At 33.7% G+C, this 23,035-nt stretch overlaps 1 long non-coding RNA gene across 1 annotated transcript in view; it reads right to left on the bottom strand.

The window, feature by feature from the left end:
- LOC132683886 (uncharacterized) overlaps positions 1–20,381 on the bottom strand; it is a 32,087-nt gene extending 11,706 nt beyond the window's left edge. Inside the window, exon 1 of the long non-coding RNA XR_009612451.3 lies at positions 20,218–20,381. This is a non-coding gene — a long non-coding RNA (uncharacterized LOC132683886). The remainder of the gene's footprint in view (positions 1–20,217) is intronic.
- Between the last annotated feature and the right edge of the window lie 2,654 nt (positions 20,382–23,035).

Here is a 23,035-nt window from a genome sequence, read left to right as displayed (position 1 = left end):
TATGAAAAGCAATAAAATTTGCTCTGTATAACTAATAAGACTGTAAGGAATAATTTAGCAGTTTTTAGAAAAAAATGCATTTATAATAATTCAATCTATAATTATAAGTGAATATTGGGCCTAAGTTCTTAAACTGTATATATATATATATATATACACACACACACACAATATTATATATTTGTAATATATATAGATATATTCATTTCAGGGTCTGTTTAAAAAGTTCGACTCATATGTCTAAAATTCAGCTTACCTTGACTCTTCGGAATAAAATAGAAAAGAAAAGAAAATGGAAAAAGGAAGGAGAAAAATGTATTTAAAAAATAAAATATTTCTAAGTATTTTCTTGATGTATTCCATTATGTATTTAGTAATTTTGTCACAGAGAAAGAACAACATCAGAAAATTGGCTGCAATAAAAAGCACTGTAAAATAATACTAATTGTCATTTCAGGAAGTCTTCTGGTTTGTTTTTTATTTCTGATGCATGTGCACTTAATCCTCCAGTATATGCATGGAAATAAAATTAGTCAAATGTCAAATGGACAAACTAAATTTTAACAAATATTCATTGGCATGGTCAAATGTAGCACTTAGCCATCTCCTGTTGTAATGAATATTCTAAGAGAAAACTTGGACTTAAATGTTTAAGTCGTCATGCAAATTATTTTTAATTTTTAGGAAAGAGGCAGATCTCACAGGCTAGAAAAATAACCATGCTTAACATATGGAACAATAGTGTAGTCCCTCACAGAGAATTATGAAATTTCACACAAACATTATTTTTGGAAAATAAAAGATTATAATTTATGTGTAAAAATTCTTAGCTGTTTTCTTCATTTCAGATGTAGCACTTAATATTCAAACATATGTAAACCTCTGCCAACAAAAGTCCTTATAATCAATATAAAGAAAAAAGTATCACACACAGGAAATGATTTCAAAGTTAAACTGTTGGAATCTATAGAAAACTGTAAAAATGTAACACATGCATATTAATAATAATGACTTTCAAATGACAAATTCTTTCGAAGTTCGGGGGTGGGTAGTGATAACTGAACAGTGCTATCTAGTGTAAAGCCAAAAAGCTAGAATTAGCCAAGAAGACAGCACAATTAAAAAAAAAGAGTAGGGTTACCTGAGTCACTCAATTGTTTACTCATGGGACTTCACCTCAGGTCATTATCTCATGGTTCCTGGATTCCAGCCTCACGTTGGGCTCTGTGTTGGCAGTGCAGAGCCTGGAGCCTGCTTCAGATTCTGTCTCCCTCTCTCTCTGCCCCTCCCCTGCTCAGAATCTCTCTCTCTCTCTTTCTCTGTCTCTCTCTCTCTCTCAAAAATAAATAAAACATTTTTTTTAAAAAATAGGAAAAAAAAGTAAAGAAAACCAAGGTATAGAAATGTTTATGTGCCAGAAGGCTTTATATACAATGAAGAGCCCAAATTTGCCTGAAAGAGTTAATATATGGCCATTATAAGAGATAGATATGGGGGTATAGCCCAGAGATTTCTTAAAGAGGGCCTAGAACAACCAAAAAAAGTCTTTAAATCAGTAAAGTAAATACAAAGTTATCAAATTATTCTTGAAGGAAAAACAAATATGTATTTGTCTAGGTCTGAGCCTGAGGCTTTTACTTTCTTAAAAACCATAAATTAAAATTGTGATCTACTGAACACACCCATTCTTCCTGTTTATAAAGGAAAGTGAGCATTATAACTGAAATGGTACTTTGTTTGACAATGTCAAATTAACATATTACCTGTGCTGGGACTTTTAAAGTTCAATTAAGCTGTTTGTTTCCAGCATGCAGCCAAGCTGGAAGCTAAAGACTAGTATTTTCTCAGTAGGTCTCATGTGGAAGCTCCTAAATTCAGCAACTTCTTCCACAATCCCCACTGGCTTTTCATGCTGCATCTTGATGGGAAATTAGTTCCAGCAGCGTAATTCTCTTAGCTTTTGTCCCTCTCACTGACATCAAGCTTCTTACTAACAGTCTCGAAAATATGTGATTTTATTTAAATAGTAATTCATATTTATTGGGTTTCTATTGGCCTAACTGCGAAACCATAACCTACTAACCTCATAGTGGAAACTGTCCTTGTATGTGCACACCTGTTTTGGTTACTACAGTATAGGACAACTCTTATAAATATTTTTAAAAATTGATTGTGGCTTTATGGTCTAAATTTTCCAGTCATGCTCACCCTGTGACTATTTGGATTTGTTGCTTTAAAGCTGTGGTTCTCTAATGTTAGCTTATATCAGCATTATCTAGTGGATTTGTTAAACACTGATGGCTGGGCTTCATACACAGTTTGGGATTTAGTAGCTTTGGGGTGGAATCCAAAAATTTGCATTACCAGAAAGTTCTCAGGCAACACTCAGGCAGGTGGTCTGGAGAATACACTCGGAGAAATACTACTTTAAAATCTGTTGACTTTTTGTTAGTGGTATGATGTTAAGATAGGCACTTGGTATCTCTGAGATTCAGTTTCCGCCTCTGTATCCAGTAAAGGTATAATTATGTCAAGACATTGTTTTGAGAATTAGGATACAATATGTAAATGATTCAGCAGAGATTCTGACACATAACTGATAATTAGTAAACCCTAACTGCAACTCTTTCCATTTCTAAAGCTCACCATTACATGATGGTCAACTCAAACTTATAATAGCAGAAGAAAAATATTTATAAAATCGTCACTAGATGTTCTCTTTGGAGGTATGGGAAAAGAGAAGTCTTAAAGCACAGTTGAGGCAGAGACTGGCATCTTCTGAAAAGCTCAACGTCCTCTTTCCTTCCAGCCACAATGCTAATTACAAGTTGAAGATGTTGCCCATTTATGAGAATCAGCTATACTAATGCTTTCTTCGTGACTTGTGAATATATTAGGTTTCAAACCTGTTCATTTATTCATTCAATAATATGTGTCTGTGTAGTGATCACATCGACTACATATCAGAAACGGTTCTAGGAAATATAATGATAAACAAGACTAGAGGAAATCTCCTTTTTTGTGAAGTACACAGCACAAAGCAGGTGGAAGACTCATAAGTAGCTAAACAAAGTTCAGTGAAGTGAGAGACCGTGGCTGGTTAAAGGGACATTTTGTTTGAATCGAGTGGTCAAGAACAATCCTTCTGGGAGGGTGCCTTGGAGCACGGATGAGAGAATGAGCATTGCTGAAATCAGAAACAAGAGCCTTCTGAATAAAGATAGAGCAAGTTTAGGGGCTCTTGGGTTGAAGCAGACTTGAGGTGTTTGACAAAACGTGTACAACGTATGTGACAAGGAGACAACTATAGAACTCAGCAATATGGAAAATAGGGCTCCTTATGAATTACTATTTCAAATGTTTCCATGGGAAGCTTAGTTCTTATATCATTTAGGAAAGCTCAGGATGGCAATGGTTACAAACAAAGCAAATAAAACAAAACTGAAAAAGCTCAGTATCTGAAACTGATAGAGTTTGTTTCTTGCTCACGTTATATATCTACTGTAGGTTAGCAGGGAGGATTACTCATGTCTGTCACTTTGGAACCCAGGCTGACAAGGTTTTATACCAATACTAGCTTCCACAATCACAGGGAGTAGGAAAAAAGAAAACGAGAACCCATACACTGACTAATAAAACTTCTTTGGATCATTTGTGTTCAGTAAATGTTATTTATGCTCTGTTGTGGAGGTTAAGCACTTCTGCCCATTGCATCCTGGTGTCAGAGTCCAAGGGAGACACAACATAGTCGCGCGCTGGATGGAACAATAATTTACCCACACAGAGAAGAAAGAGAGCAAGATCAACCTCAGTAGGGGATGCGTAGTCTAGTGCGTATGTCTAGTCCTCCTTCATGAGAAGACACTGCAAGAACAGACACAATGTAGATGGATAGCAATAGCCCTAAAGTCATGTGTTTAGACGTTAAATCATTACAGCTTGTCATATATTTATGTTAACAAGGTATTAATGTGATTTACAGATGGGAAAGATGTAAAGAAACTCAAAGTCAAGATGTAAAGAACAATTGTGAATTTCATCCACCAGGAAAGAAAATATGATAATGCAAACTGTAACTTACATCAATAGATCAATATAATCAAGTTTCCAACAATGTGACTTATATTTCAACTTTGTCGGTAACTTATTTGTTTATATAAACTTAGGTATAATCGATAAAGCATCATTCAATTTCCTCATAAATGCAACTTTCTGGCCAAGTCCAATTTACATCAGCAACTCTGGGATTGCATTATGTTTAAGGTATATAAATATTTTTCTGCAAATATTGGTTTTGCCTACTGAGAGCTCAGAGATTTTATTTTGAAAGATGATGTGTTCTTCCTTTCTAGTTTGTCATAGAATTTCATTAAACTACTCTTATTGTTTCTCTTTGCTTCCACATAATCCCCTCCAGTTTTGATAAGCGTTATCTATAAATGTGCTTGAGAGAGCAGATGGTGTTCACGAGAGACAGGCTAGATTCGTTAATCATGAGGAAGGAGATGGATTTAGATATTTCATTTTCTTTTTGATGCATCCTATTTTAATAGAAAGAAATGATTACATAAAGCTGTATTTGGGTCGTATTTGTACAAACACACCTGTCACCATTAGTCACATGCATAATTTCTACGTGCTACTAAATCTGTTTTAAATTTTTTTTAAAAAAGGAAGAAAAAACTATTCTTGCACTGCTTAGAAGTGAATTGAAGGTAGATACATAAAGTATATGACTGCCTCTGCTCAGAAAGAAAAAAAAAAGTTTCAGTACATAAAACTAGTTACTGAATCTCATTACTTCCATAATATGCTTCTTTCATTTGCATCAGGATTATCAGTATAAATAAAATATAGGGTGCATGGTTAAATGTGACTGGGAATTGTGATAACAGAAACTAGTATATTGGCTTATATTCAAAGAGGTATAGCTGTAATACACAGCTGTGTCCCAGCGCAAGTAAATATGCTATTCTTAGTGTGTGTGTGTGTGTGTGTGTGTGTGTGTGTGTGTATGCACTCACTATATGGTAACATAAATTTGGGTATAGATATATATAAATATATATTTCCTTGAAGTGAGAGAAAAAAACATCTACCATTTTGTTCTAAAGTACTTGATAACCTGTATGTGAATATTTCATTATTTTAGAGAACTGGAATTTGCTGCTGAAACTACTAAGAAATGATAAATGCCAAAAAAAAAAAAAAAAGGTAATGAAATACAATTTGATTTCCCAGAGAATAAAAGTTCAGAGGGAGTTGAAGACATTCAGATGCTCACTTCTGTAGATGGTAAAGTAAAAATGCTCATTCTTATAAAATGCAAAAATAAAAAAGGACATGTAAAATTATTTGGTAATTTGTATTTATGCTTAATGTTATCATTAGCCATATTATATATGTTTTGTATCATTGAGCTTGAAGGATTTCTCTAAGCTTATATAAGTCTAATAACCATTGAAGGAATGAGCACAATAATAGATATGTTAAATATAATTAGATTGTCTTGTTAGGCTTATTTATTTATTTATTTATTAGTGTTTATTTATTTTTGAGAGAGAGACACAGCATGAGAGAGGGAAGAGGAGAGAGAGAGGGAGACAGATAATCCGAGGCAGGGCAGGCTCTGAACTGTCAGCACAGAGACAGATGTAGGGCTCCAACCGTGAGATCATGACCTGGGCTGAAGTCAGATGCTTAACCAACTGAGCCATTCAGGCCCTCCTGACTTATGAGGCTTATAATGGCTTTTCCTAATGAAATATTAGAAAGTAACCTAAGCATTATTTTTTATATTTGTCCCAAATAATCAAGGATCCACTTAGTGTATCAATCTCTGTAAGATATGGGAAAGTAAAAGCAAAGTATACATTTCAACATGATTTATTTCAATTTGATTCCGATCAACCTATGTTTATTTTCCCAGGGCTAATTATTATAATGGTAACAGATAAGAATTTATCAAAAGTGAAGGGGAAAAAAAAGACTTTCTCAAACAAAAATTGAGAGAATTTGTTACCTGTAGATCTTCACAATAAATATCTCTCTGAAGTTCTTACAAGAGAAGAAAAATAATATAGATCAAAAACTCAAGATATACATAAAAAAGGAATGAGTACGAGAAAAGGAATAAATGATAAAACAAGATCTTAGTTTCCTCATTCTCATGTTATACAATAGGTAACTGCAACTTCAAAATAGTAGCAGAAATAATGTATGTTCCTATGAATAAGTGAAACAAACAACAGCAAATTATAAGGGACTGAAGGGAGGTATGTCCTGGGAATAATTTGTTATAAGTTATCTGTACTAGCCATGAAGTGTCACAGTGTTATTTGAAATTGGCCTAAGTTAGTTGTAAAAGTATATTGCAAATTCTAGGCCAATTCCCACGCTTAAATGAAAAAGAAGTAAACTTGATATGCTAAGAGATGAGAGAAAATGGAATCATATATAATGTTCATTAAAACTAGAGAAGGCAGGGGCACCTGGGTGGCGCAGTCGGTTAAGCGTCCGACTTCAGCCAGGTCACGATCTCGCGGTCCGTAAGTTCGAGCCCCGCGTCAGGCTCTGGGCTGATGGCTCGGAGCCTGGAGCCTGTTTTTGATTCTGTGTCTCCCTCTCTCTCTGCCCCTCCCCCGTTCATGCTCTGTCTCTCTCTGTCCCAAAAATAAATAAAAAACGTTGAAAAATAATAAAAAAAAAAAAAACTAGAGAAGGCAGAAAACAAAGGGAAGAGGAAAAATGAGACGAAGAAGTGTGAGAAATAGAAAATAGCTAAAAAGTATGGTAGATATTAATTCAATTACATTAATGATCACTTTAAATGTAAATGATCTGAATATACCAATTAAGAAACTGTGCTTGTCAGGTGAATCTATTTTTTAAAAAAGACCTAACTATACATTGGCTATAAGAAACCACTGTTAGTATAAAAACACAGAGAGATTAAAAATAAACAGATGGGGGGAAATGTACCATGGTAACACTACTCAAAATTTGGAGTAGTTACATTAATTTCAGACAATGTTGACTTGAGAATGAGGAATATTATCAGGAAGAAAACAAGTCATAACATTATGATAAAGGGGTTAATGCTCCATGAAAACATTTTAATCTGTAACTGGTATGCATTTAGCAACAGAACATCAAAATAGGGGAGGCAGAACTGTGACATCACAGCAAGAAGCAACAAACAAACTCAGTCTTATACTTGAACCTTTAAAACACCTCTATCAGTAATTGATAGATGAAGTAGCAGAAAATTAGGAAGGATATAGCTAAATTGAATAGCAACACCAACCAAAGGAATCTAATTGACAATTGTAAAATACTTCACCTAATAACAGCAAAATACACATTCTTCTCAAGTTCACATGGAACATTCACAAAGACAGAACAGGGCCATAAAACGTACCTTAACAAATTTAATAGAATAGAAATCATATAAAGTACGTTCTCAGGCTATAATAGAATTAAACTAGAAAGATAGCTGGAAAATTGCAAAATATTTGGAGATTAAATACATACTTCAAAATGACACATAGGTCAAAGAAGAAGTCATAAAAGAAATTTTAAAAATTATTTGAGCTAAATGAAATGAAAATAAAATTTATAAAATGCTGTGAAAGCAATGCTTACAAGGAAATCTGAAACATTGACCATATATATAAGAAAAGAAAGATCTGCAGACAGTAATCTCAGCTTCCATCTCAGAAAATGAGAGAAAAAGAGCAAGCCTAAAGCAAACAGAAGAAAAGAAATATTAATAATTTTGTTATCAAAATTATTTGATAACAAATCAATAAAATTATCAATAAAATTATAAACAGGAAATCAATAGAGACAACCAGTGAAACCAAAAGCTGACCCTTTATGTGATATTGGCAATTTACATTGCTTTTCTGGGTCTCGCTTTCTCTGTCTGTGAAATGGAATAATAATGTCTACATTTAGATTGTATAGAACAGAATATCAATACAAAAGCATGGAGCACATACTAGGAGCAAATTAGATGCTTGGTATTATCATTTTAAAGACTGTTCTGCACTAGAAACTGATATTGATAATAGATACAAGTGGAGATAAATTATTACAGTACTCATTACTATGAAATATTAAAAAGAAAGTGGTTCAAAAATATCTATTATATTTCCATAAGTAACACTTGTTACTGTATTACTTGTATAGTACAAGTAATACTTGTACCTGAACACTTGTTACTGTAAAACATCATATGATTTCAAATTTGATGTCTGAATACTGAAAAAGCTCAATTCCAATAATAGATTTATAAACTCTTTGTTGAAACCCTAACTGTGGAAAGTCTGAATCTTTTAAAACATGTATTAGGTAGGTTTATCTTCTGTAGCTACTTTCTGGAATAATCTGACAGAGAAAGCACTGTGATTTTGTACATAAAAATATGAAAGTTACAAGGTGACAGCTGTGCATATTGATGTCTTTATATTAAGCTTACCAGAAAAAGGACTTTTGATGATACATTTTTTTAACAGAAATAGATGAAGATGCAGTGTTTTTTTTCTTTAGAATAAGCTGTCCCCAGAGATTCAGTGCTTTCAAACAGTAAAAAGCCTGCTGATAACATGACTGATATGAAGTACTCAGATCCAGAAGGTGAGCAGAAGTGTTTGATGTCCCTGCATTAAACTCAGAGGACAGAGAACCAGACAGATCCAATTACTGAATTTATAATTCAATAACTAGCTTCCCCTCCCTAACCCAATAATCCCATCAGCTCTGATTCTGTTTAAAGAAACACACACAAACATTTTTCCTTTTACCATATGTTGTCATAAATGAACCAAATGGCAGCATTAAACATAAGATACTGGCTTACAAAGTATACTTAGATGAATTTAAAATTAAATATTTAAGGCTAATTAATTTCTCTTTTGGTGAATAATATTCACCATTATAATAACTTTGTTCATGTAATTTCACAGACCTTTATAGGGAGTGGTGCATTACTAACAGAACAGCTAGTAGGCAGAGTACTGCTATTTAGGCAGATGATGAGCCTCTGTGGGCTTTGATTTCAGGGTTATGGGGAACATCTATACTCCCAAATCCTTTCTCCCAAGTGACATGAAATCAATGCAAGTTGTTAGCAGGAGTGAAAGCTTGTCATAAAAAATACCCTTGGCAGATGAAAAATACTGAGATAATTTTCAAATTAAAGTATAAATTAATATTCAACATTTTTCCAATAGAGAAGGAAATACTAACAACAATATGAAAGGAGAGAAGTACAAATCAGTAAAGACGTATAGCAAGAAACAAAAAAGTATAGAAGTACAGAAAGCAAAGTTGGGAAGTTTGGAAAACAAACTTCTCTTTTTATATGTTATGTTGATGTCATGCTATGTCATGTTATGCTATGTTGTGATGTGATGTGACGTGATGTGATGTTTTCACCATAATTAATCCTTGAATATTGCTATTTTTTTATTTAGAGACAGTTTATTCATTATTTTTCTGGAATATGAGCAGCAAAATTGTGACTAATAGGCCATTTTCCACGTGATTATTTTAAAGATGGGGAGAAGAAATGGAGTCACTGTAAAAAGACAGTTATAAAGACCATACAAACTAAAGAATGTAGCTGAGCAATATACTTGTATTGAGGACATAAATGAGGATTTGATAAAGGGGTGGAGGATTGTTTATGCAAAGCTAACCAAACAGGTAAGCTTCTCCTGGAACCTATATAAACAACCTTTTACATAGTCAAGCAGCCTTGGGGTGATGTGGATAGTGGCAGTATGCTTTCAACTATTTAAAAATATAATACAGTGTAGTCTTAATGTAGCACTAGATTGGGAACTGATACTCTTATATTTTTTTTTTTTTATGTTTTTTAACGTTTATTTACTTTTGAGACAGAGAGAGACAGAGCATGAACGGGGGAGGGTCAGAGAGAGAGGGAGACACAGAATCTGAAACAGGCTCCAGGCTCTGAGCTGTCAGCACAGAGCCTGACGCGGGGCTCGAATTCAGGGACCGCGAGATCATGACCTGAGCCGAAGTCAGACGCTTAACCGACTGAGCCACCCAGGTGCCCCGTTACTCTTATATTTTAGTTCAGACTCCATTTAGGACTCTATGACTACAAATAAAAGTGCCTATTTCCCCTGAGGCAGTAATATCTACTCTACAAACGTAATAAGAATTTTTATAAAGACAAATATATAAATATGTTTACCTCTTTGTAAAGTGGCTTATTAAATTCAAGATATCATTCTTTTCTGTATTTTTTTAGGCATAGTTCCCTTGGTTTAATTTTCATTTTGGTTGACTCCAGGTGAGGCTGATTAGAAATTCTTCTTTCTTAAATAATCAGATATTGAAACTATGAAATCTCACAAAATTTCTAGAATGACTCTTAAAGAGTAGTTCAACTTTATTCGATGTGGAAATCCCACTTATTTGGGCACGGATTTTGTTTCAGGTGTTATTGTTTAGAGTTGAACGTTGTCTAGAACTAGACGGCATATTTTCTAAGAAATTTGAAGTCAGTAACTGATTTACTGGTATTAGAGTCATAGAAAGGATAATACAGCCACTTTGCCCAAGGTATGCCTGTGTTACTTTGTTATTTATGAGTCACTGGCACTTTTGGAAAACAAACAGCTGCATCAGTATTTTCCTGGATATTAAAGTCACTTTTATTGATGCTTCTGAACTTGATGTATCATCTCAAAGGGACACTGCAAACAAAGCCCTTGTAAATATACAATTTATTACCAAGGAATCTATTTAATGAAAATGTCTGCTGCATGTAAGAAAGACTACAATTGTCTGTTTGGAAAACATTCAAATTCTATTTCCAATTATGTGTTAGTGTGAGCTTTCCTTAGGTTTTGCTCTTTATCTTTCTCTGTTAAAACCCCAGTCAGATGATTATTGATCCCTCTTCTACAAAGAGACAGCTGTAAATGTGAACAAAAAAGGCATGTATTTGATTATTAGAAATGTGTTATAGAAATGTAACCCAGCAAATGAGCAGTCTGTGAAATAAGGCTTATTTATTTTGTAAGTTGGATGAAATAAATAAAATGTCATATTTAGGTTACTGACTCATAATTAGGAATTATTTTGATATGTAGACTACCAGGAAAAGTTTAGCAAAGTGAAAAAGAAGTAATGTACACCATTATTAATCAATCAAAAATTCTTTTCTTCTACAATGTAGACAGTTTAAACTACTATTGGCTTTTACCTCACATTGGGAGAGCATATTTTATGAGAGTTTAATTCATCATAAATATTTACCTGTTATTTGTGATAATGGTGTCAATGCATATCTCTTAAAAATAAAATGCCTAATTAAATCCAATATTCTATTTCAAACTAGGACATAAACCTTTCCTCATAAAACAGGTAGTTTCTTTTGAGATGGTCCAGATTACAAAATGACTAAAATGCTATACCTTTTTTTTTCAAAAGAAAATTAACATAGTACACTGATTTTAAGAGGAAAAAAAGCAGTGCACTTATATGAATGTAAAATAGCATTGAATTCCCATGTAAACGTTACTCTGTGAGTCAGCACTGTCCTCTTTCTTTCCTGGAGAACAACCAAAAGCAACAATAGAAATATAGGAAAACAAACAAACAAAAAAACATGGTCAACAGTTTTTAGTGAAATGGAAAAACATATTTAATCCTCACACTCCAAAATGCGTGTAAGTCTCTTCACGGTGGAGTTCGTGCACACGGTGTGTGGGAGGAAAGGATGGGCCAAGCAGTGGAACATCGCAGAGATCCCCAACAAAAATTCATTGCCCTGCAGTTGTTGAGCATCTTATCTTGATGTGGAAAAACAAATCACCTGTTCCTTAGTCTGCTCTGGTTGCACTAAAGGAGCATAGATACCATGGCACTATAAAGAATTATCCATATGGTCTCTGACATGGCAGATACAAAGAAGTCCATGTAAACACCTTCCCAATCGACTCCCAGGGAACTTCTTCAACTCAGGAAACACCTGGGTTATGATTGGTGATGCAAAAGAACTAGAAACCTTTGACAAAAAGCTATTTTTATATAGAAGATGAAAAGGGAATCAAAATTACTACCGTAACAAAGAATAACAGAATATATAGAAATATTGACACATAAAAAATAAAATCAAAACGAAATTATTTTGCAATGGCTTAAATAAACCAAACAGAGTTATTATATTATCTTAATTTAAAAGTCGAAGGAAATGGGGCAACTGGGTGGCTCAGTTGGTTGAGCGTCGGACTTTGGCTCAGGTCATGATTTTGTGGTTCTTGAGTTCAAGGCCCCTGTTGGGCTCGCTGCTGTCAGCCAGTCAGTGCAAAGCCTGCTTCAGATCCTGTCTCCTTCTCTGCCCCTCCCCCACTTGTGCTCTATCAAAAATAAGTAAACCTCAAAAAAAAAAAAAGTCCAAGGAGAGACAGAGGGAGACAAAGAGAGAGAATGAATAAAGAAATCAAATATTTAAGCTACCAGTTATTAGGAAAGACAAGAAAATCAAACGTTCATGCATGATTTCTCTAGAAATTACAATATACATTCTTAGACTTTCAATTTATTTAGAATAAATGTTGCTTTACTGAAAGTAAAATGTAGACCATTACAGTGATTTAAGTCCATTTATCAACCACCCCATTCTTTATGCTTTAGAATTCAGAAACATCTGAGGATGTTAAAACATCCCATAAGACATTAATATAGGTTCTGTTCTAACTATGATATAGGGTTAGGGCTCCTGGGTGGCTCAGTCAGTTAAGCATCTGACTCTTGATTTCAGCCCAGGTCATGATCTCATGGTTAATTAGTTCGAGCCCCGCCTTGGGCTCTGTGCTGATAGCCCAGAGCCTGGAGGCTGCTTCCAGTTCTGTGTCTCCCTAGCTCTCTGCCTCTCCCCAACTCTGTCTCTCTCTTTCTCTCAAAAATGAATAAACATTAAAAGAAATAAATATCGTATAAGGTTTACAATGTACTTAGAGGAAAAACAGTCCTTTATATTTACCTAGATGTTTGCAATTTTAATGCTCTTCATTATTCCTTAAGATCAGAGTCAATATATGCTTTTCATTTCCCTTCAGTTCAAATAATTGCTTTTGACATTTTTTTTTTAAATAAAGTTCTGTAGGCAACAAATTCTCTTAATTTTCTTTTATCTAAAGATATCCTGAGACACCTGTTTAAGCATCTGACTCTTGATTTCGGCTCAGGTCATGGTCTCACGGTTAATGTAATCGAACCCCTCTTGGAGCTCTGTGCTGATAGAGCAGAGCCTCCTTAGGTTCCTTTCTCTCATCTTTCTCTCTGCCCCTCCCCTGCCTGTGCATGCACACATGCTCTCTCTCTCTCAAAATAAATAAATAAACTCCAAAAAAAGTCATCATTATTCTTGACTTCATTCCTTTTTTTTTTAATGTTTACTTATTTTGAGAGAGAGAGAGAGGAAGAGAGCATGAGTGGGGAGGGACAGAGAGGGAGAGAGAACCCCAAGCAGGCTCCACACTAAGCACAGAACCTAATGTGGGACTTGATCTCACCACCGCAAGATAAAGACCTGAGCTGAAATTAAGAGTCAGATGTTTAGCTGACTGAGCCACCTAGGCGCCACTCTTGCCTTTATTTGTAAGGAATATTTTCATTAAATACAGATTCTTCATTAAGTGTTATTTTCTTTTAGCATTTTAGAGACGTTTCATTTTAGAGATGTTTAGGGATGGTCTTCTGGCCTCAATAGTTTCTGATAAGCTAGATTTAAGTCCAGATTTTTTTAATTTAAAGATCTATGCTTTTCAGTAATTTAACTATAAGGAACAGAGAAGTGATTTTCCTTATGTTTTACCTGCTTAGAGGTCATTGGGTTGATTGTATATATATATATATATATATATATATATATATATATATATACAGATATATGTATTTAAAAAATACATATATATATACACACACACACCATATCTGGGGAAAACTTGACTATCATTTTTCAAATATATATATATATATATATATATATATATATACAGATATATGTATTTAAAAAATACATATATATATATATATATATATATATATATATATATATACATACACACACACACACACCATATCTGGGGAAAACTTGACTATATATAGTCAAAACTTGCATATATAGTCTGTTTTCTTAATGAGACATCTTATCTCTTCATCCAAGTGAGTATATCTTCCTTTCCTATTGGACATAGTGATATTAGCTGCCTTAAAATCCATGTTTACTAATTTTAACAACAGAGTCTTTGTTCTTGGTAATGAGGCTGGGTGACATTTTCTTGATTTTTCATATTCATATGTTAATTCTAAATCTTAACTCGAATACAGAAGCCTTGCATGTTATGAAGAATATATTCCTCTGAGGAATTTTCTGTTTGTTTCTTTATTATAGCAGGCATTTGCCTTGGTTGGACCTAAATGCAATCTCAAATTCTTTTTTTTTCCTTAAAAATTTTTTTAACATTTATTTATTTTTGAAAGACAGAGACAGACAGAGCATGACTTGGGGAGGGGCAGAGAGAGAGGGAGACAAAGAATCTGAAGCAGGCTCCAGGCTCTGAGCTGTCAGCCCAGAGTCCAAAGCAGGGCTCCAACCCACAAACCGTGAGATCATGACCTGAGCCAAAATAGGATGCCCAACCGACTGAGCCACCCAGGCACCCCTGCAATCTCAGAAACTCAAATTACAATTTAATTCTTTAATATTTAGCTGGTTTGAGTTGGGTTTGCCCCATACCCAGTTCAGTGATAGAACATATATTTGGACAGAGTTTAACTGGTGATTTGGAGGCTTCTCAACTCAAAATATCTCCATTCTGTGAATCCTGTTCTCTTTTCCTAACTCTTGTACCTGCTTCAAACTTTGTATTCTAGCTCTTAAATTTGGAAAAAGTGCACGTTTTCTATCAGAGTTTCGACCTTTATGCACAGAACTGACTATGGTTTTCTTTCAAGTGAATAGTTGTAAAAACAAGAAATCTTTCTATTGCTAGTACCTTTTCCCAAGTACTGACTGCTCTCCAAATTTTGCGTGAATCTGTTAATGAATTCCACGGTCTTCAGATAGTTTTTAGAAATTATCCAGAGTTTCTGGCAATGAACAAATATCAAACTATGATAAAATAAAGAAAAGTTAAAGTTCTCAAAGATACCATTTTATCTAATGTACTAGCTTTACATCCCAAAGAAGACTATTGAAAATTTGGGTGAGTATTTTTAGTTGGCAAAATGATTTAAGTGACAACAGATATTTATCTCCTAGGGGGCATTGATGCTAGATGCCCCACAATGACTGTTATAGTCACATAAAGGGCAAAAAAGCTGGTGTCCCACACAATTTTCAAAATTTTGCCAGACATTCAAACATTAAAAAGACTTGGTTGGGGTGCCTGGTTGGCTCAGTAGGTTGAGCTCCTGACTTTTGGTTTCAGTTCAGGCCATGATCTCATGGTTTCATGAGTTCATGGCCCATGTCCAGCTCTGCGCTGACAGTGTGGAACCTGCTTGGGATTCTCTCTCTCTCCCTCTCTCTCTCTGTCCCTCCCTGCCATCTCTCTTTCTCTCAAAAACAAATAAATAAACTTAACAAATAGGAGTTGTTTATAGGGGTGCCTGGATAGCTCAGTCGATTATGCATCCCACTCTTGATTTCAGCTCAGGTCATGAATTTGTGGTTCATGGGTTGAAGTCCCACGACTTGACAGTGAGGAGCCTGCTTGGGATTCCCTCTCTTTCACTGTCTCTCTGCCCCTCCCTTGCTCTCTCTCTCTCTCAAAGTAAATAAATAAACAAACAAAAAAAAGAGGTGCTTATAATTAGCTTAGCAACCTCTGTCAGGTTTATACGTTTTCACGAAATACTTAGAGGAGGGGATGTATATTATACCGAATATCTTGGCAATATAACTACCTTATGAAACAATAGATATATTTAATTTGTTTTTGCATCTTTATCAAGAGCTGTCCACAATTTTGTATTATCACATCAACCATGCCACCTCCATTCAAAGCGTCTGAGTGACCAACACATCTCTGCCTGTATGTTAATTCTATTTAGTACACACATCTGACTGCTTAATTATGATTCTTCTTGTAGGCCCATCTGTATATTTACATATGGAAACATATTTTTTTTCTTAAAAATTCATTTTATTTTTTCCATTATTAGAGTTATAGCAGCATACTGGTTTAATTTTGAAATTATGTAGATAGAGAGGTACAGAATGAATTTCACTGAAGCATAGTACAGGAGAGCATTACAGTTTCCTTTATAATGAAGAAAGTGGCATTGGGTCTGATAGGACTGAGAATGACAGATATATCCAATTGACAAAAAATTAAATGTTTAATAATACATTTACTTTGCAAGGCTCTAGGGAAAGAAGCATTTTAATATATTGCTGGTGGCTGTACAGATAGGTAAAATTCTTAGGATTGAAAATATATACAGATGTTTTGAAGTATCTGTAACATTTGCTAATGGAAATACCATTTTCTATCTGAGGACTCACTTAAAAGATGTAATAGCATGCATGAAATGACACGTGTACAAGATGAACCATTATAGCATCACTTGTATTAACAAAAGATTATAAACAACTATGTAATCAATTTTGGGGTGCTGGTTATATAAATTAATTCAAATTCATATAACAAAATGCTGTGCACCTGTCAAATGCAATGGGAAGATATGTCTGTTCTGATATGGAGAGGTCTCCAAAATGAGCAGATAGTATATAGAGTGTATGTTCTATTGTGTAAAGAAGGAGAGAAACTTATGTGTTTGTGTTTTATTGCATATGCCTTAAAAGAAATCTCTGGAAGAAAACACAAATCTGAAAAAAAAAATGTATACATACAGTGTGTATTATAGTAAGAGTGTTGTTAAATTTGAGAAAACAGACTGTTGTACATAGGAACCAGATGTTGACTTTCCACTGTGTTTTAATTTTAATTATTTAACCAGTTTGATGCATTAATAGTAAAATTAAGTTTAAAATATGCTAAAATATAATTAAGATCTCTGCCTAAACATTATATTTTGAAAATTTTGGATATAAAGTGTATCCTGGACCTTCTCACTGGAAAATTCACTATAGCTATTAATAAGAACAAAATCCATTAGTACAGGAATAACAGATTGTGAGTTAAAAAGCTGAACATTTACTGATTTCTATTGCTAAATTCATGCTGTGTGCTGTTGTGTACTTAATCCCTGTCATGTTGTTAAAATGCCAAGAACAGGCACACAAAAATAGTGAAATAATATGGCAAGACATTTCCTGGCTGGAAAGTGAAGTCACGAATGGTTGTCTATTTGTGTTCTTTAAAGAAAAATCATGAACAAAGAAAAGAAACAAATCCAAACTTTCTCAGTGGGGTGAGGGGTTTGAGGAAGGTGTTGAAAGTAGTCTTTGCCCCTGCCTGCCACCATCTGGACAGCAACCAAAAATAGCCACTCTGTACCTCATTAAAGTCTTGTGGTTTTTTTGCCTGTTTTCAGCAAATGCAAAGTTTTAATACAGAGTCTTTAGCCTAGTTATAGGTGATTGTTTATAATGATTTTCCTGTATTTTGTAAACCACCTTAAATAATCAATATTTCAGCAGATATATTACTTAGGAAAAATGGGCACACACAGCTCACTTTTGATTATTATTTTTTCATTTAGAGTTAATACTAAAACTTCCATATAAGAATGATTTGAAGAATCAATTGGTTCTGAAAAAGAGTGGTATGTAGGAGATGATTCTGAAGTAGTAGTTACTTAGGAAATACTTAGATTATTTATTGGGGATGGTAAGAAGTAAATTCATTGTGTTCACAAAGTAGGCTAGTTGTTTAATGAATGTACTTGAATGCATTAATGAAAGAAAACATTAATAACAACTACACCAACATTACAAATAAAAGTAATAGATGAATTCTGGAAACTACCAAACATCCATTTAAGGTAGCAAATTTTATGTGTATATCTGTATTTTAATTTCTTACACCCTATATATAGTTAGAAGTAATAATATGGGTGGAAAATAATTGAAAAAATATTTAAATTAGTTTTTGTTGAATAAGAGAATACATGAGTTCTATCAACAAAAATGCAATGAATAACAGAAAATAAATAAAAATGAAATATATTAGATTTGATTTGTCATCTGTTTTGACAGATTCAAATTTCTTGTGTGTTTTCTTCTTTAAAAAAACTTTATTAGATTAATATGATCAATTTATCTAAAAACATGACTTAGCTTTAAACTAGAAGATTATCACTTTTCATTAATTATTATTTTTTTTATTTTAGTAATTGAACTCTAAAGAAACATGATACTAATGTTTTGGAGGAATAAAAAGGGATTGATAATTTGTTTTGATATTAATGACTTGTTTAAATTTATTGTCATAGTATTGTGGAAAATCATTTTCATGCATATCTATTTTTTATTTAATCTTGAAAGATAAATACAATTTTTCACATTAGGCAAGTAAATAAAGTTGCAAAATGATTATATGATTTTCCCATGTTCTCTGAATCCAAAGTCATTGTCATTCTCTTAACTGAGTATCTATGGGACATATTGACCTATTATGTAAATGACATCACCCACTTTCTTTTATTATTTTATCATATTAGGTCTTATTTTCTTTTGAGAGGTTTCAGCACAACTGGGAGAGCCTCTCAACTATTTTTGTCAATAATTATATTTAAAATAACAACTTTAATAGAGATGTCATACTTTTAACGGTTTGTCAAATCAATCAGTTACAATCTGTCTAAAATTATTCTGCTTGTCTTATCTCAGTTATTACCTATATGCCCATTGAATAGGTGAAATGAATAATCTCATAGTCTTAATGAATAAGATGGACACAGCATTCTATTTTAGTCTGAAATCTGCTCATTTAAATTACTCTTATGCAAGTGTCCTACCTATTCAATTTGGAGTAAGCAATTATATTTATTTCACTAGCAACGAGAAGATAGCAATATGACTCTTCTCTAATGGAATATCTGAAGAACTTATTGGTAGAGTGGAGCATTAGCTCATAAGTGTATTTGGAGGGTCAATCTATTGCCAAACTCCAAATGATCAAAAGGTGACCAACTCACTCTCTTGCAATTAGTTGTCCAATGTTTCTCTAAAACATTAGAATTTGTATTTATTTTGAGTTCAATATAACAGAAAAAGCAATTAAGAGTAAAGTTATAATTGTCTAACTTAAGATTAAATCATGAAGTTATTTTTGTAACATAATTAAACATTCCAACCAATAAAGCATTATTTAACAACTTTAATCACATCATTGTTTATCTTCTAGATATCACTATATAAATTTTTTGGCTTTGTAAAATGTCTACATATGAAAAATAAATTAGACATATAACTGATGTAACTAAAATGCTAAACATAACTAAAATAATAATGAAATGTGCACACAAATATCCACTAGATAGCATAACAAGTAGTATATTCCTTGTACTTCAGGAATTCTAATAGAAAGAACACTTTCCAATCTTACCTACTTCCCTCATTCCAGAAATTAAATTCTGTTTGAATGGTGAATCTTTTGTATATAAATAATGTATTTTTGACTAATATTTGACATTTAAATACAATCCCATTGTGCACATTCTTTTGTGATTTGGTCCTTTTGCTTAACATCAGTTTTGTGATATTCCCCTAATTTGATGTCTGTAGCTATAGCTTATTCATTTTCTTCCTGCCTTTCATATTCCAGCTACTCTCGACACACATTTAAAGAATTTTTGGTTGTTTGTTTTTCCTCTTTTTCTTTTCTCAGTTCTTTCAATTATGAGTAAAACTCCTTTATACATAGCTCTTGGATTGTACATGTTGGAGTTTCTCTAGGAGGGGAGTTACTGGGTTGCAAATATTTAACTTCATTAAGTAAACTGGACCAAAATATACACCTTCCTAGATTTACTGGTGCCAGAATCAGAGAACCCCAGTCATACCTCACCTCCAAAAATCTCTACTGTGCCCAACATAGTAACAGTTGCATCGGCTCCAGATTGTAGGTCAACCCAACCAGATCACGAAAGCTCTGGGAGACTTCATAACACTCTGAAGTGCCTCAGATTTTGTACAGAATGTGATGAATTTTGACCAAGGAATGATGGGAGACTGGAATAAAATAACACCTTTCTCACCTTTTGTCCCTTCTCACAGACTGTTCTTCAGCCCGATGGTTTCCCAAAACAACCTCTCCAGAGAAAATTCACATGACGGAGCAAGCAGCTGTGTTTCCTGGGAGCTTGCGACACTGCTCTACACTTGAACTAGAATGTTAGGTATGCCAAACTCCTTCTAAAGTTAGTGTCCCACTTACACACGACCCAGCAGTGTGACAGACCTATTTTTCCATGACCTCATTAACACTTTCCACTCTCTGATTTCTAGTTCTGCCAATACCAAGAGTGTAAAATGGCATTTAATTTTAACGTTAGATTGTATTTTTCTGAGTATCCAAAGTGTCCAAAGCTTATACATCATCCCTGTCTCCTCCGTGAGATACCAGTTCATGATGCTTGTCTCTTTTCTTCTGTGGTTGTTTGTCTTTTTCTGATCTGCATTATTTGTATGAGCATTTCATATCTATATAACATAATCCATCAGTTTAGTGATTAATATAGCATATGCTAGTTTATGATTTGCCTTTTGCTCTTTTTAGTTCATACTTAAACATAAAATTGTAGTTGTAATGCTAATGATTTATCAATATATTTCCTTGTGTTTTGTGTACTTTTTGTCTTTTTTTAAGAAACCTTTTGCTATTTTATAATTGTGAAGATATTTGTCTCTATCATTCCCTAAAAGTTTTATAATTTTCTCTTCATAAGTTCACTCTTCACAAGGTTGAATCCACCTGGAGTTGATTTTTGCCTTGGTTGACTCAGGAATACAAGATGAGCATCTTTTATTTTAAAGTCTGTATTATATTAATTAATCATCAATATTACTTTGATATGAGCCAAGTTTAGATTGTGTCTCTTCTCTATTCCACCCCAACAGTCTAATGTTCTATTCTGGTTCCCAAATTCTATTGTCTCATTTAAAAATGCCATATGATTAGGAGTGATATTTGGTGAGGAAAGTCCTATCACATTGTTTTCCTTTCTCCATTTTACTTCCTTGAGATTCAGAAGTCATCTTGAAACCACAGATAGTCAAAGAGAGTCTGCCCCTAACATCACCGGACCACTACACGAATATCAGCATCTGCCTATCTCTGAATGTTTTGGTGCATTGGAGAAATATTTCTCTTTTTTTTTAAGTCATTGTTATTCGGGATTCTGTTATGTGTTTTCAAACCATTCTGTGAGATAATTTCTAGAGTGTAGGACTGTTCTTTTACTCAGAGCTGATCCTCAGCCATTACATCTATTCTGCCAGCTGCTAGAATAGAGCCTATGTCCTGTAGTTTGTTGAATTTTTTCATTGCCACGCACATTTTCACTATTCCAATTTTCTATAGGATCACTAGAGACCAGTTGTTTACAGCTCCCTCTAAGTACCCTGGCCACAACAAGCCACTTCTAAGAGAATTCCAGGAAAAAAAAATCTATGGAAGGCAGTGTTGCCAGTAATTTTGAGCAGTGTTTCTTCTCAAAATCATAGTTTAAATGAAATATCACTTATTTAAGATTTAACAGATATATAAACAAGCTATATCCTTTTTAAGTGTAAGCAAGAAACAAAAACAAAAACCAAAAACCTCACACTTGTAAAAGAAGGATGTTGATATTTAGTACATACCATAGTGTCAGGAGCAATGATGACTACCTATAATATCTCATTTAAATTATCTATGTAATCCACTGGGAGGCAGGGAGGTAATTTTTATAAATGAGAAAGATAACTCTCGCCAAACATATTTATGTCTCAGTTGTTCTTATTCCTTTATTGGTTCAGTTGATACTGTTCCATTCTGTGAAAATAAATCTCACAGACTGTTTGGTTCATCACAAATGCTGAACTGCCATCTTCTTGTATTCAGGAAAGAACATCATTTTATGGAAGCTTCTGGCTACTACAATTGCACTCTAACTCCAGAAAGATAGACAGCCTTGGACAGTGCTACTGAAGAGAAACACATGTATAAAGTTCTCCCGCTAAGATCATGGATCAAACCACTGAATTATACCTAACTCGGTGGTTCTAAATCCTAACTGCATATCAGTAGTATTTGGGAAACTTTAAAATATACTGATGATTGGACACCATTCCTAGAAATTCCTGTTTAATTTGTCTCAGAGTATGTTCGTTCATGAGTTACCTTTTTGTTTGTTTTCTGTGTTTCTTCTGTTATGTTTTGTTTTTAAGTTTCCTCTGAAGCCTAGTATGTCATTGGTGTTGAGAAATTCCAGTCTGATTTTCTAATGCTGGGACAGGAAGAAAGTTAGGACCATGTTGCTGACCTCTATAGAGTCAGCCTTAACTTGGGGAGTATGAGAGTGGCCAGCTTTCTTAATGTTCCCAAGCTTTCCATCAGGCAATTTTGGTCTTACACACTTTAGAGACCTACTCATTAAAATAGTACATGCCCTCTATATAGGAACTAATTTGAAATGTTGAGCTCAAAAGTAGGTTATTAAAAACAGAAAGTTACCAGCCATGCCTTCTTTAAAATACAAAAAAGGCACAGGCTAACAAGACCAGTGCCTTGATTTTTAAGTACTATACTGTCATTAGAAGAAAGTGAACACTCATAGTCTTTCAAACAGTTAATCCTCTAATAATTAACATCAGGAAACTCCTGTAAAGTTCACAGAAACTTTCTCCTGTGCATGATTTACATTGCTATTTTTCCTCTAACTTGGTTTCTCTTGTATTCCATCTTTGTTCTATATTTCCTTTTTCTTTTTTTGATATATACATTGGGATTTTATTTTATTTTATTTTTCTTCCATTATTTTATTTAAATTCAAGTTAGTTAACATATAGTGTAGTATTGGTTTCAGGAGTAGA

This window comes from Panthera onca, chromosome C2 (genome assembly GCF_046562875.1).
Source record: "Panthera onca isolate mPanOnc1 chromosome C2, mPanOnc1 haplotype 2, whole genome shotgun sequence".
Classification (NCBI taxonomy): domain Eukaryota; kingdom Metazoa; phylum Chordata; class Mammalia; order Carnivora; family Felidae; genus Panthera; species Panthera onca.
The sequence above is the reverse complement of the archived record's forward strand: the minus strand, read 5'-3'. Positions and strand labels throughout refer to the sequence as shown.